The sequence below is a fragment of the Papaver somniferum genome, chromosome 10 (genome assembly GCF_003573695.1).
Source record: "Papaver somniferum cultivar HN1 chromosome 10, ASM357369v1, whole genome shotgun sequence".
Classification (NCBI taxonomy): domain Eukaryota; kingdom Viridiplantae; phylum Streptophyta; class Magnoliopsida; order Ranunculales; family Papaveraceae; genus Papaver; species Papaver somniferum.
In genome coordinates this window covers 98,652,179-98,664,856 of record NC_039367.1, presented here as the reverse complement: position 1 = coordinate 98,664,856, position 12,678 = coordinate 98,652,179, and the positions used below count along the sequence as shown (strand labels likewise).

The following is a 12,678-nucleotide window of genomic DNA, read 5'->3' as shown; positions in this document are numbered from 1 at the left end:
AATGAACATCTGTCCAATTTTGAATGTTCACACAGTGAAAATTTATGTGAAATCAAATTTTGATTTTCGGCAATTGCTAGAAGTAAACAACTTTTGATAAAATATTGGTTGTATGGATTTTGTAATCTGATAGTGTATGCACAAAACCAATGAGTGTTCACTCGGTGGGAGTTGCTCACACGGTGATGTTTATGGGTGAAAACTGTTTCTACTGGTTTTGGTAAATTTGGGCGTGTGTGGATGAGAAACGAATCTAAACCCTAAACAAATGCACTGCACGGGAGTACTTTAGATTCGAGAGATCAATCTGTAAGACTCTGGCCTAAAGCAAGAAATGGCCGTTCCAGATTCAATTCGGCCACAAGGTGAAGGAGAAGGGTTGATCTTAGGGAGGGAAGAAGAGAAGGTGTTTGAGATCAAAGTGTTGAATAATGAAGGTGTGGCTGTTTATGACTTGTGTATCAGAAAATGATTTCTGGGCTACTTGTGTTGATAACACTTGTCCTCTCCCTTTTGAAAATAGATTAAAAATATATTTATACAAGTCATTAGAGCGCAACCCTGATCTCGTAGGAAGCGGAGGAAGTTAAGTATTGGAGTAATTGAGTCGTGTCAGAGGTGGTGATCATTGCGTGATCACACCTTCACCCACTACTCCATCATTACTAACCGTCCGTCTTTTCCTCACACGTTCTCGTAATGGGCACATTGCACGCCGCACTCTGTAAACCGCCAGACCAATACCCCAGTAAGCATCCCCCAGTTTGTGACATGTTTGATGTCTCGAATAAGTGGGTCAAGTCGTGGGACCCGCCGCGGAGAATAGCATGGCGCTATTAGGTGAAACAACTAAGTTGTTTATGAAGCCAATATAAAATATTGTATGTATTCGATGCATGTGAAACATCACATTTAAGCAGCTCAAACTAGTCGATGTGTATGAAGCATCGTTGTTTTAGAGCCTGATTGAATAAGTCGCGGATAGGCGTCTTAAAGAAGACAGCATGATCGACCACCTTTGGGTAATCGTTTGAGGACCCTACGGTCAAGTCATTATTTGGCCGATCACCTCATGTGGAAGAGGGATGGCCGGTCTTTACAATGTTGTTTTGCTTGTTTTCGAAAAACAACTCCGCACCATCCAACTAGGTTAGCAAAGTTGTATGGACGAGATGATTTGCGGCAGTTGTATACTGCCATTGACGCAACTTTAGGATTGAGGAAGCTGCGTGCCCACCCCTCTTAGGGCACGCGTTTCGAGGCATTGACCTCTAGTTTGCGTAGGCCGGTCAATCACGTGTAAAGGTGGGTCCACAGTGATCACGTTAACACCTTCGTGATCACTTAAATCTAGATATATGCCGCTCATTTAGGATGGCGAAGATGGATGGTTGCGATCAATCTGCGACAGTTATGTACTTCCGTGACCTAAATTAGGGTTTTTGCACACAACACGACTGCTCAAGTTTGTGCAAGCGTTCGAGCACCCTATAGGTTATAGGTGTCTAAAACACCTTAATATTTATCTATTGTTTATGCTTTCTTTGCTAAGTTTTCTTGTAAATTATGTATCTTATGTTTGCTTTTGAGTATTTAGGTACTTTGGAGTCATTTGGAACAAGAGAAGAAGAAACAACGCAAAAGTCTCATCTCAGGTGCAATTGATGTTGGAGACGAACTATTTCTCATTATTTGCTTTTATTTCTTCATCTCTGTCTGAAAAGTATGTCGGCTTTATTGATGAAAATTCTGTCTGAAAAGCATGACAACTTTAGTGATGAAGAGACATTGAAGAGAAGAAGTGGGTTTGAGAAGTAAGAGGCGGCTGCTGCTGGTGGAAGAATTCGAGGAAGTGGAAAGCCTTCATTTGGAGCAAAAGGGAGCAAAAAGGATCAAGTCGCAGGCGAAGAATGAACTACCATTTTTGCGCAACTGACAGTTGAGCAACATAACAAAATAGGCTGTCAGTTCACTAGAACCGACAAGCTATGTAAGAAGTGGGTAGCCTTATCTGGAGAGTGGGTGTCTTGAGTAATTCCACTCATTACCAAGCCATAAGCTTCAGAAGAAAATTGATTTCTCAATCATTTTATCAAAATTCAAAGAAGTGCGAAATAGAGGCGCCGGTGTGTGAGACTTTAAGCTGATCCCCTTCTCAAATCGAGTGATGATCAGAGAGATCGATGGAGGTTTTTTATCAGAGAAGAAGAGACTGCTGCTGTAACTATCAATTGAAGTATCAGAAGAAGAAATTAGGGTTTTTCCCGATTTGGAGTTAGGGTTTTTTGAGATGATAATGTGAAATGGGTATTGGATGTTAGTTCGATGGATTTAAGAGATTGATGCTGTTACTGTTAAACAGATGAAGATTGAATTAGGGTTACAGCAGATTGAAGAACTGAGTTATGATGTTTGTGTTTTGATATTTCTGGTGATGCTGTTATTGTGTGGATTTGATTTTTCCACAAAGAGGATGTGACAGATAGAAAAGAGGATTGAAGCAGAGATTGAGGGTTTGAGTTGATGTTTTGATTGATTCGAAATGGAAGAAGCAGTTGGTGGTATTTGTTGCTGGAATTACAGAATTGAGCAAGGGAACGATTTTGTACAGAATTGGTGGTCTGAGTTGTTAAAGGAAGCTACATCTACAGGTGATGTTGCAGGTACATGGGACTGAGATGAAGCTAAGAATGAATGTGATGGACTGTTGTGCAGCTAAGCAACTGCAATGGAGCAGCAAGACTAAGCTGGTGATGCAAATGCCATGAATGAGATGATAAGAGATGACATTGCAGGTTATAGAGATGGAAGTTGGTGCTGCTAGGTGCAGCTGAAGATGATCATGAACTCAAGTTTCCATGGCTGCTACTTTTGGAGATTTGAGGAGATAATGGAGTCTGTGAATAATGGGTTGAGATGGATTTTGAATCTAGCAGAATGGGTCTGTTGTGGTGTTTGATCTTTAATGAAGTTGCAGGTGGTTGAAGCTGTAGTTCAGTTACTGGTGATTCTTAAAGTGAAGGCACAAGGAGTAGCAGTTGGTGATGAGGCACATGTGAAGCAGTGGCATAAATGGGTTTCTGCAGTTAGGTTCAGGTTGCGCAACTGGTGATTCTATTAGCTGTGTAACACGGATGCGAATAACTTAAACTGAAGCCTTTAAGCAAATAAGGAAGATGATTTCTGATTGTTGCAGGTGAACTGAAGAGATGATTGTGCAATGCAGAAAACGAGAGAGAAGAACTTGAGATTGAAATGGTGGATTTGAGGTGCAGGGAGATGGAATTGCTGGGTGGTTGCTTGGCTGTATATAATGGGGATAGTTCAAGTTGTTGCTGTCATTTAGGAAGGAGAATGCTGAGGCTTACAACCTGCAATAAGATGGAATTCAGTGAAGCTTTGATCCTGCATAGAACCTAGTGGTATGAGTTGATTTTCGAAATCAGCTGAGCATTTCAAGTTGTGATTGTTAGAAGGGACTGGCAAGGGAGTAGATCCATATGTAGTGGTTGTAAGATGACGCTGCTTATGTTTCCGAGCTGAAATATAGGTGCAGGGCAAGTCTGAACATATGAATGAGTTAGAGTTGGCCGATGGGGTTTGCAGATGCAGGTTAAGCTGTTTCTGTTGCTATTGATACAGGAATCAAAAGCCGTGGCTTCATTAAGGTGGTGGTTATGAAGTGTAGCTGAGAGAGTGAAGATATGAGTTGAGTTGAGATGAGAACTGACATGGAAGAAGAAATGTTGCAGTTAATGATCAAGGAGGAAGCTGAGAAGCAGCAGCTAGTCATGGAGATTATAGGAAATTGCAGGAGCAACAAGGTGTTGGTGTTGGCTGGCGCTACTGATGGATGCAGTTAGAATGAATTGGTTGAATTGTGACCGAATGAATGATGATAGATGAATGTTTAGGTTGTGCAGGGAGGAAGAAACTGGCCAGAATTGGCCTGGGAATTGCCTGAAAACATAGGAAACTCTGTCATACTTTTACATTGCCGAGTCGACTCAGTGATTCATGATCCAACTCACTGGACCCGGTTTGACACAGGGAAAGGCTTGGGCTTATTTTGATCGGGCTTAGTTATCAGAGACTTGCAATCGAGTTTTGGGAATGAAAGGAGATGGAAGTGCTATAAAAGGGAGGCCGGTGGTTATATTCTGAGGGATTATCTCTTCTTCTACTTGGTTCTATGGTTTAGAAACATGATAGGTTTTCTCTTCCTTCTTGTTATAAACTCCATTATGATGTTTACCTAGTTTTCTCTTGGTTAAGGAATAAGTTGGAATTCCAAACATGATTTTTATGCAATAAATTAGTTTTGTCTCCATGCTTTATCGCTTATGATTCACTATTGATATTGTTTTATGATTTGAATGCTTGTTTGGTCGAGTCTAGAATCGATTGAGTCTGTTCATCTTTACTGCTATATTAGGATTTGTTATATTTAAAATTGATAAATTCCTGATTACAAGTAGCATAATTGTGAGTATTGCTTGTAGTGATACATCCTAGTAGTCACAAGTGAGTCATAATCTTTGTTAAATCGGATTAGTTCTTTTACACGTTCGATTGCTTTGATTGGCCTGATTTCAAAGAACTTAATGCATCTAGGGAATTAAACTTGATTAGTGCTTTTACAATTTAGGTTGTTCTATAAGATAAAATTCATATTCGCATCTTTTAATGTGTTTGTTGATGACAAGAGGAGATTTGCGGGATATACTTGCGATCAAGGTATCCTGGGGCCTTTGATAAAAGAGAGATTAAATATCAATTCTAGTTATTGTTAAAAAGCATGTTTGTGAATGAAGATGAGTCCTTAACCAATATCTGTTCTATTTGATTTGCTTGTTTATTTCTTTATTTGATTTCACTTTATCTTAATTTATAAAAATCAGATAACTCCCCCATTTGTTTATATAAAAAACCGAAACATATTGACAACCTAGACCTCTCTGTGGGAACGATCCTTTCTTGCCCTTGCTTCATTATATATTTTGAGTAGTGAGAAAGTAATTTATTTTTGACGCGTACGAAAAAGATCAAATTTTGGCGCCGCTGCCGGGGAGGCAGCGGTTGTCACTTTTTTTTTTGGTTTCTTATTTTTATTTTTGTTTTTAGTTTTAGTTTTGTTTTTCTTATTTTCTCATTCTTAACATGATTTTGAGAACTCTTATTATTATTTACTTATTATGGAAGGAGCATATTGGAGCAATGGATATGGTTTTTAACCTCCTCAACACTATGACAATTTCCCACCATCTATGGGATACCATCAAAACCAATTTATTGGCTATGATGCATATCCTAGACAACCTTATGGTGATTTTCATACATACCAACAACAACCTTGTAGTGGGTATGTAGGTCAAGCACCAAGGTGGGATAATTCTACTTCTAATTGGTTTCATTCGAGTTGTATGCAGATTATAAATTGATTATAATACATGCAACAAAGACTAGACCAACTTGACCGTGGTAGAGAGAACGTGGCACAAGCCAATTTCCAGAAGACTTTTTCTTACCCGACTCTGGATCGTTGTTATGATCATTCACCCATTCAAATGGAAAAGTCTTGGGAAAGAAAACCTATTGTAGCCAATGGTGGTAAGCGTGTGAACGTTAGAAAACTTGCACAGAAATTATAAAAGTTGGAAGATGATGGATCCTCGGAAGAGCTTGTCGATGAAATTAGGAGGACCATTCATATGGAACTTAAACGACGTCATGATAAAGGTTGGGAAACTGACGACGATTCTTATTATGGTGAGTCTGAAAATGAAGACGAAGATGATTGTGTTGAAAAGGACCAACCTTTGGATATTTTTGATGACATTAGTGTAGTGGACTCAACTCTTGATCTTTATTATGATCAAGCACCTATTCAAAAGGTACATGAGTATGATGAAACTAGTGTTTTACAAAACTTCCATGCAACAGGTTTGAGTCTAATAAAGAGGAGTATGTTGAGAATGTGACCATTATAACCAATATTGTGGAAGACCTAATTGAACTTGCAAAGGATCGTAATGAAGATGTTGATACCGAGATTTCGGTTAAGGCAGAAAAGGTCGAAGAATGGTTGCAAGGTTTGATAGAGGACCAATATATACAAGAGGTGAGTAATACACTTGAATATTCTAAGGATGAAGAGGATACCATAATACAAGAGTTGCAAGGTTTGTCTAACCCTTTGCCTATTAATCCTTGTCCTTTACCTCTTATTGGCTTGAATGTATGTGCTTCGAGAATATTGATAAATGATTTTGTTTGTCGATATCCTCCATTAAAAACATTGGATTCTCATACTATGCAGGTTTTGGAACAAGAAACCGCGGAAGTTCCCGAATTCTATGTTCTTTATACACTTCCAAGTGTAGAAAAGACTACGTGTGGGGAAAACTTCTATCGGTTAATAGCTTCATTTATGTTTTATCATATTAATATTTGTGTGAAGCTAGTATTTCCAAAACAGGTTACCTGGATGGATCCCCAACTTTTCAGATTGTTGGTATATGGGGAGTGAATCTTGCAAGGAGATAGTTGGGCTGACGGCTTTAAACCAAGCTCTAAATGGGAGGCAACCCACCGGTTTTAATTTTTATCTTTATCTTTTTATTTTTAAGCATTTTATCTTTGTTTTTACATATCATTTGCGGAATTTCCCACCTTGAACTTTACTTTGAATGACTAAATTTTACATTGAGGACAATGTAAAGTTTAAGTATGGGGGAGCATTTATGTGTTTGTATAGTAGTTTGTTTGATGCCTTTAGTAAAAACATTAAAAAAAATATAGATTTTCTTTTTGCTTTATACACTCTGAAACCTAGAAACATGTGCCTTTAGGATGACACTATCAATCTAATGGATGGAACCATATTGGCTGCATGAGTTGAGGACCATTAACTAAAAGGACGAACATAGCTCATGTGTTAGAAATAATATGATAGTTGTTACCATATCTCGGAATGTCACCATATCACTTTCTGTTTTTATTTTTGCAATATTTTTTTTTTGTTTCTCTAAGTGATTTGGTGGATCACTAACATCGAATTGTTATTACTGCTAGGATGAAATAGAGCGATTGAGTTACTAAAAAAAATACCAGACCAATTAGACCAACCGGTGTATATACAAAAAAAAATGACACTTGGATAGCAATATATGTGTGTTCTCCCTGTCTCCGTCGCCTAAGCAAGCATGGAACACAAGATCCACGGGAATTACCATGTAATCTGCTGACAAGAAGCATGCACTTGGATCCAAAAAATCTAATCATGTTGTCAAATCAAAAAAAAAAAGTGAAAAAGTGAAAAAGAAAAAAGAAAATAAAAAAATATTATAATTGTTCAATAAAATCGACTGTTGGTTCCCTTGTATGTGCCAGTTGAGTTGATCTAGAATTAAGATTGTCGACTGTTGGTTCCCTTGTATATACCAGCTGAGTTGATATTAGAATTCAGACCAGTATCTCAATCCATTAGGTCACAGGTTCATCTTGGCGGTGACCTTCAGACAGATATGGGAAACACCGATCAATTGTCAACATTCGCAAACATCTACCTCTATATCCATCTTCTTAATCTATTCATGTGTGATTGTGGTTAGTTATATTCCGAGTATTGTGGTTTGTTCAACTTTTTGTATAGAGCTTTATGTATTTATATAGTTAATATGGATTCGCAAGGTACCTCTTCCTGTAGTTATTTTGGATTCGTTCATAAATTTGTCACAGGTAGCTGGAGTTGGAAATATAGGTTTTGTAGGTAGACCTCTTGTAAACCTTCACGGGACTATAACTCGTCCACTAGGGACACCTAGGGGTTCAAAGGATTGTTATTTATGCTAAGAGTAACCGTATCCTTGACGACACGGATTTGTATGTATGATTTAGAATTATATTTTTTGATTTGCTCGAGGACTAGCAAAGTCTAAGTGTGGGGGAATTTGATAGGTGTCTAAAACACCTTAATATTTATCTATTGTTTATGCTTTCTTTGCTAAGTTTTCTTGTAAATTATGTATCTTATGTTTGCTTTTGAGTATTTAGGTACTTTGGAGTCATTTAGAACAAAAGAAGAAGAAACAACGCAAAAGTCTCATCTCATGTGCAATTGATGTTGGAGACGAACTATTTCTCATTATTTGCTTTTATTTCTTCATCTCTGTCTGAAAAGTATGTCGGCTTTAGTGATGCAAGTTCTGTCTGAAAAGCATGGCAGCTTTAGTGATGAAGAGACATTGAAGAGAAGAAGTGGGTCTGAGAAGTAAGAGGAGGCTGCTGGTGGTGGAAGAATTCGAGGAAGAAGAAAGCCTTCATTTGGAGCGAAAGGGAGCAAAAAGGATCAAGTCGCAAGCGAAGAATGAACTGCTAGTTTTGCGCAACTGACAGTTGAGCAACAGAACAAAATAGGTGCTCAGTTCACTAGAACCGACAAGCTATGTAAGAAATGGGTAGCCTTATCTGGAGAGTGGGTGTCTTGAGTAATTCCACTCATTACCAAGCCATAAACTTCAGCAGAAAATTGATTTCTCAATCATTTTATAAAAATTCAAAGAAGTGCGAAATAGAGGCGCTGGTGTCTGAGACTTTAATCTGATCCCCTTCTCAAATCGAGTGATGAACAGAGAGATCGATGGAGGTTTTTTATCAGAGAAGAAGAGGTTGCTGCTGTAACTATCAATTGAAGCATCAGAAGAAGAAATTAGGGTTTTTCCTCATTTGGAGTTGGGGTTTGTCGAGATGATAATGTGAAATGGGTATTGGCTGTTGGTTCGATGGATTTAAGAGATTGATGCTATTACTGTTAAACAGATGAAGATTGAATTAGGGTTACAGCAGATTGAAGAACTGGGTTATGATGTTTGTTTTTTGATAATTCTGTTGATGTTGTTATTGTGTGGATTTGAGTTTTCAACAAAGAGGATGTGACAGATAGAAAAGAGGATTGAAGCAGAGATTGAGGGTTTGAGTTGATGTATTGATTGATTCGAAATGGAAGAAGCAGTTGGTGGTATTTGTTGCTGGAATTACAGAATTGAGCAAGGGAATGATTTTGTACAGAATTGGTGACCTGAGTTGTTAAAGGAAGCTACAGCTGCAGGTGATGTTGCAGGGACATGTGACTGAGATGAAGCTAAGAATGAATGTGATGGATTGTTGTGCAGCTAAGAAACTGCAATGGAGCAGCAAAACTAAGCTGGTGATGCAAATGCCATGAATGAGATGAGAAGAGCTGACATTGCAGGTTATAGATATGGAAGTTGGTGCTGCTAGGTGCAGCTGAAGATGATCATGAACTCAAGTTTCAGTGGCTGCTACTTTTGGAGATTTGAGGAGATGATGGAGTCTGTGAATAATGGGTTGAGATGGAGTTTGAATATAGCAGAATGAGTCTGTTGTGGTGTTTGATCTTTAATGAAGTTGCAGGTGTTTGAAGCTGCAATTCAGTTACTGGTGATTCTTGAAGTGAAGGCACAGGGAATAGCAGTTTGTGATGAGGCACAGGTGAAGCAGTGGCACAAATGGGTTTCTGCAGTTAGGTTCAGGTTGCGCAGCTGGTGATTCTATTGGCTGTGTAACACGGATGTAAATGACTTAAACTGAAGCCTTTAAGCAGATAAGGAATATGATTTCTTATTGTTGCAGGTGAACTGAAGAGGTGATTGTGCAATGCAGAAAACGAGAGAGCAGAACTTGAGATTGAAATGGTGGATTTGAGCTGCGGGGAGATGCTGGGTGTCTGAAAAGTATGTCGGCTTTATTGATGAAAATTCTGTCTGAAAAGCATGACAACTTTAGTGATGAAGAGACATTGAAGAGAAGAAGTGGGTTTGAGAAGTAAGAGGCGGCTGCTGCTGGTGGAAGAATTCGAGGAAGTGGAAAGCCTTCATTTGGAGCAAAAGGGAGCAAAAAGGATCAAGTCGCAGGCGAAGAATGAACTACCATTTTTGCGCAACTGACAGTTGAGCAACATAACAAAATAGGCTGTCAGTTCACTAGAACCGACAAGCTATGTAAGAAGTGGGTAGCCTTATCTGGAGAGTGGGTGTCTTGAGTAATTCCACTCATTACCAAGCCATAAACTTCAGAAGAAAATTGATTTCTCAATCATTTTATCAAAATTCAAAGAAGTGCGAAATAGAGGCGCCGGTGTGTGAGACTTTAAGCTGATCCCCTTCTCAAATCGAGTGATGATCAGAGAGATCGATGGAGGTTTTTTATCAGAGAAGAAGAGACTGCTGCTGTAACTATCAATTGAAGTATCAGAAGAAGAAATTAGGGTTTTTCCCGATTTGGAGTTAGGGTTTTTTGAGATGATAATGTGAAATGGGTATTGGATGTTAGTTCGATGGATTTAAGAGATTGATGCTGTTACTGTTAAACAGATGAAGATTGAATTAGGGTTACAGCAGATTGAAGACCTGAGTTATGATGTTTGTGTTTTGATATTTCTGGTGATGCTGTTATTGTGTGGATTTGATTTTTCCACAAAGAGGATGTGACAGATAGAAAAGAGGATTGAAGCAGAGATTGAGGGTTTGAGTTGATGTTTTGATTGATTCGAAATGGAAGAAGCAGTTGGTGGTATTTGTTGCTGGAATTACAGAATTGAGCAAGGGAACGATTTTGTACAGAATTGGTGGTCTGAGTTGTTAAAGGAAGCTACATCTACAGGTGATGTTGCAGGTACATGGGACTGAGATGAAGCTAAGAATGAATGTGATGGACTGTTGTGCAGCTAAGCAACTGCAATGGAGCAGCAAGACTAAGCTGGTGATGCAAATGCCATGAATGAGATGATAAGAGATGACATTGCAGGTTATAGAGATGGAAGTTGGTGCTGCTAGGTGCAGCTGAAGATGATCATGAACTCAAGTTTCCATGGCTGCTACTTTTGGAGATTTGAGGAGATAATGGAGTCTGTGAATAATGGGTTGAGATGGATTTTGAATCTAGCAGAATGGGTCTGTTGTGGTGTTTGATCTTTAATGAAGTTGCAGGTGGTTGAAGCTGTAGTTCAGTTACTGGTGATTCTTAAAGTGAAGGCACAAGGAGTAGCAGTTGGTGATGAGGCACATGTGAAGCAGTGGCATAAATGGGTTTCTGCAGTTAGGTTCAGGTTGCGCAACTGGTGATTCTATTAGCTGTGTAACACGGATGCGAATGACTTAAACTGAAGCCTTTAAGCAAATAAGGAAGATGATTTCTGATTGTTGCAGGTGAACTGAAGAGATGATTGTGCAATGCAGAAAACGAGAGAGAAGAACTTGAGATTGAAATGGTGGATTTGAGGTGCAGGGAGATGGAATTGCTGGGTGGTTGCTTGGCTGTATATAATGGGGATAGTTCAAGTTGTTGCTGTCATTTAGGAAGGAGAATGCTGAGGCTTACAACCTGCAATAAGCTGGAATTCAGTGAAGCTTTGATCCTGCATAGAACCTGGTGGTATGAGTTTATTTTCGAAATCAGCTGAGATTACATTTCAAGTTGTGATGGTTAGAAGGGACTGACAAGGGAGTAGAGCCATATGCAATGGCTGTAAGATGAATCTGCTTATGTTTCCTAGCTGAAATTGAGGTGCAAGGCAAGTCTGAACACAAGAATGAGTTAGAGTTGGCCGATGGGGTTTGCAGCTGCAGGTTAAGCTGTTGCTATTGCTATTAATACAGGAATCAAAAGCCGTGGCTTCATTGAGGTGGTGGTTATGAAGTGTAGATGAGAGAGTGAAGATATGAGTTGACTTGAGATGGGAACTGACATGAAAGAAGAAATTTTGCAGTTAATGATCAAGGAGGAAGCTGAGAAGCAACATCTAGTCATGGAGATTATAGGAAATTGCAGGAGAAGCAAGGTGTTGGCTGGCGCTACTGATGGATGCAGTTAGAATGAATTGGTTGAACTGTGACTGAATGAATGATGATAGATGAATTTTTAGGTACAGAATTGGCCTGGGAATTGCCTGAAAACATAGGAAACTTTGTCATACTTTTATCATGCCGAGCCGACTCAGTGATTCGCGATCCAACTCACTGGACCCGGTTTGACACAGGGAAAGGCTTGGGCTTATTTTGACTGGGCTTGGTTATCAGAGACTTGCACTCGAGTTTTGGGAATGAAAGGAGATGGCAGTGCTATAAAAGGGAGGTCGTTGGTTATATTCTGAGGGATTATCTCTTGTTCTACTTGGTTCTAGGGTTTAGAAACATGATAGGTTTTCTCTTCCTTGTTATGAACTCCATTATGATGTTTACCTAGTTTTCTCTTGGTTAAGGAATAAGTTGGAATTCCAAACATGATTTTTATGCAATAAATTAGTTTTGTCTCCATGCTTTATCGCTTATGATTCACTTGATATTTTTTATGATTTGAATGCTTGTTTGATCGAGTCTAGAATCGATTGAGTCTGTTTCATCTTTACTGCTAGATTAGGATTTGTTATACGCAAAAGTGATAAATTCCCGATTACAAGTAGCATAATTGTGAGTATTGCTTGTAGTGATACATCCTAGTAGTCACAAGTGAGTTATAACCTTTGTTAAATCGATTAGTGCTTTTACACGTTCGATTGCTTTGATTGGCCTGATTTCAAAGAACTTAATGCATCTAGGGAATTAAACTTGATTAGTGCTTTTACACGTTAGGTTGTTCTCTAAGATAGAATTCATATTC

At 38.8% G+C, this 12,678-nt stretch overlaps 1 long non-coding RNA gene across 1 annotated transcript; it reads left to right on the top strand.

Moving 5' to 3' along the window:
• Positions 1–2,104: 2,104 nt before the first annotated feature.
• LOC113318585 lies at positions 2,105–12,343 on the top strand. Its single transcript, XR_003344668.1, has 2 exons — positions 2,105–3,830; positions 11,861–12,343. It is a non-coding gene; the product is annotated as an uncharacterized LOC113318585 (long non-coding RNA).
• The last annotated feature ends 335 nt before the right edge of the window (positions 12,344–12,678 follow it).